This window comes from Petaurus breviceps, unplaced genomic scaffold (genome assembly GCF_028583685.1).
Source record: "Petaurus breviceps papuanus isolate PSGF00001 unplaced genomic scaffold, PetGlider_PUasm1.0 216, whole genome shotgun sequence".
In the NCBI taxonomy this organism is placed as follows: domain Eukaryota; kingdom Metazoa; phylum Chordata; class Mammalia; order Diprotodontia; family Petauridae; genus Petaurus; species Petaurus breviceps.
This window is the reverse complement of record NW_027185867.1, coordinates 3,424,937-3,427,830: the sequence shown is the minus strand read 5'-3', so window position 1 is coordinate 3,427,830 and position 2,894 is coordinate 3,424,937. Positions and strand designations below refer to the sequence as shown.

Sequence of the window (2,894 nt, the reverse complement as noted above, 5' to 3'; positions counted from 1 at the left end):
GGTGGGGGTGGGGGGGGGGGGGGAAGGGGCAAAATCCACAACTCCTACTTACTGGTCCCAAAGTCTAGACTGCACTGACCTCTCACTTTGTCTTCCGCATTTATGTGTTGATAAATCTGGAAATGGCCACAGGTGCTGCTGATCTGGAGTCCTTCTGGCTGGTGGCTGGTCAGGCATGCCCTGGGGCTAAAACCTCGGTGGGGCTGGGCTTGGCTCCCAGAGCACTGTGCTGGCTGATTCCTGCCTGGCTGTCCTCAGCGGGAGGTTAGCTTTTCTGTGTCATTTTGTGGGTTCTGAAACTCCAAAGTTTGTATAGAGTCCCCTTTTTACATGGATTGGGGAAGGTGGAAGCCAGAGCCGCGGGGAAAGTCATGCTTCTACTCCGCCATCTTGGCTCCGCCCCCAACCCACTCATTCTTTAGGATTAAATTGTTCAGTTTCCAATTAGTTTTTAGTCTGTCTTTCCATGGCCCTTTATTGCATATAATTTTTATTGCATCATGGTCTGAGAAGGATGCATTTAATATTTCTGCCTTACTGCATAGAATTGTGAGGTTTTTATGCCCTAGAACGTGGTCAGTTTTTGAGTATGTGCCATGAACCGCTGAGAAGAAAGTATATTCCTTTTTATCCCCATTCAGTTTTCCCCAGAGATCTATCATACCTATCTCTCTAAAATTCTGTTCACCTCCTCAACTTCTTTCTTGTTTCTTTTGAGGTTGGATTTATCAAGTTCAGAGAGGGGGAGATTAAGGTCTCCCACTAGTATAGTTTTGCTGTCTATTTCTTCCTCTAATTCCTTTACCTTCTCCTCTAGGAATTTGGATGCTATACCACTTGGTGCATATATAATGATATTGCTTCATTCTCAATGGTGCCTTTTTAACAGGATATAGTTTCCTTCCTTATCTCTTTTAATTAGGTCAGTTTTTGCTTTTGCTTTAACTGAGATAAGGATTGCTACCCCTGCTTTTTTTTACTTTAGCTGAGGCATGATATATTTTACTCCATCCTTTTACCTTTACCCTGTGTGCATCCCTCTGTTTCAGATGTGTTTCTTGTAAACAGCATATTGTAGGATTATGATTTCTAATCCATTCTGGTATCTGTCTCTGTTTTATGGGAGAGTTCATTCTATTCATATTTACAGTTATGATTGTTATCTGTTTCTTTCCCTCCATCCTATTCCCTCCCCTGTTAATGCTCATATTTTTCCCCCTTCTCCCTTCCCCCCCTAATAATTTTCCTTTTGACCACCGCCTCCCTCAGTATTCCCTTATCAGCCCCTCTCCCTTTTCCTCCCCTTTCCCCTTACTTCTTCCCTCCCTACTAACCCTCCCCCCCCATTTTATAGCCCTTTTCCCCTCCTACTGCCTGTAGGATATTTTTATACACAATGAAGTATGGTATTTCTTCTTCGCACCAAGAGTGACAGGAACAAATCTCATGCAAAGCTCCTCTCCCTCCCCTCTTTCCCTGTCCTATTCTTAACTGGTTGTTATTCCCTCCTTGCACCAGAACCAATGAGGGAAAGCTCATATGATTCTCATCTCCCTCCCTTCTTTTCCTTTGCTCCATTGTTTTTATGCCTCTTTGTGTGGCATAATTTACCCTTTTCCACTTCATTCATTCCTCTTCTTCCATTGCAGTCCCTTTGTAGCCCTCAATAAGATTTTTTTTCTAATCATCATTTTGTGTATTTTATACTCATACCCTCTACTTGTCTATAACCAGTTTGCTCTTATTAAATAGCGGTGTGTGTGTGTGTGTGTGTGTGTGTGTGTGTGTGTGTGTGTGTGTTTTCCTTGTTTACCTTTCTATGTCACTGTTGCATCCATAATTGGAGATTGAATTTTCCATTGAGTTCTGGCTTTTTCATCAGGAAGGTCTGGAACTCAGTAATATCGTTGAATGACCATCTCTTTGCCTGGAAGAATATGCTCAGTCTAGCTGGGTATGTGATCCTTGATTGTAACCCGAGCTCTTTTGCGTTCCGGAAAATTGTATTCCACTGCCTCCAATCTTTCAGTGTAGAGGCTGCCAAATCCTGTGCGATCCTCACTGTGGACCATCAATATTTCAATTGTTTCTTTTTGGCCACTTGAAGTATTTTCTCTTTTACCTGGTAGTTCTGGGGTTTGGCCACAACATTTTGAGGACTTTTCAGTTTGGGATCTCTTTCAGCAGGTGTCCGGTGAATTCTCTCCATTTCTATTTTACCCTCAGGTTCTAGTATCTCAGGGCAGTTTTCCTTAAGGAGCTCTTGGAGAATGTTGTCCAGGCTCGTTTTTTCATTATGATTTTCTGGTAGGCCTGTGATTCTCAGATTATCTCTCCTGGATCTGTTTTCCAGGTCAGTTATTTTTCCATTGGGGTATTTTACCTCTTTTTCTAATTTTTCATTCTTGTTGTTTTGTTTGACTAATTCTTGGTTCCTCATAGAGTTGTTTGTTTCAATTTGGTTGATTCTAGTTTTTAGCAAATCATTTTCCTTGGTTAATTTTTGGAGCTCCTTTTCTATACCATACACTTTTCTTTTTAGAGAGATGTTTTCTTCATTGTAATGTTTTTCTAATTCTGCAATTTTGGTTTTGAGGGAATTATTCATTTTGTCTTCTGCCTCTCATTTGGTTTTCAAAGTTCCTTTTGATCTCATCTAGGAGAGCTTTCTGTGCTTGGGCCCCAGTTCCCTGTTGATGTTTCAGCTGTGGGTGTGGAGTCCATATTGTCTTCCTCTGAGTTTGGTTCCTCCCTCTGAGGATAGTAGGACTCCAGAGTCTTTGTAGTCTGCTTTCTACCCATTTTGAGGCAGGGCCCTAGCCATGCCTTCCTCTAGGGATGCCAAGCCTTTACTGTAGAGGGTTTTGCCCTGGGGCAATAGTTAATATGTTTTC

The 2,894-nt window shown here is 42.1% G+C and overlaps 1 protein-coding gene across 1 annotated transcript in view; it reads left to right on the top strand.

Annotated features, from left to right (window-relative positions):
* TASOR2 (transcription activation suppressor family member 2) overlaps window positions 1-2,894 on the top strand; it is a 64,504-nt gene that overhangs the window by 29,009 nt on the left and 32,601 nt on the right. The gene's annotated exons all lie outside the window — the stretch shown is intronic.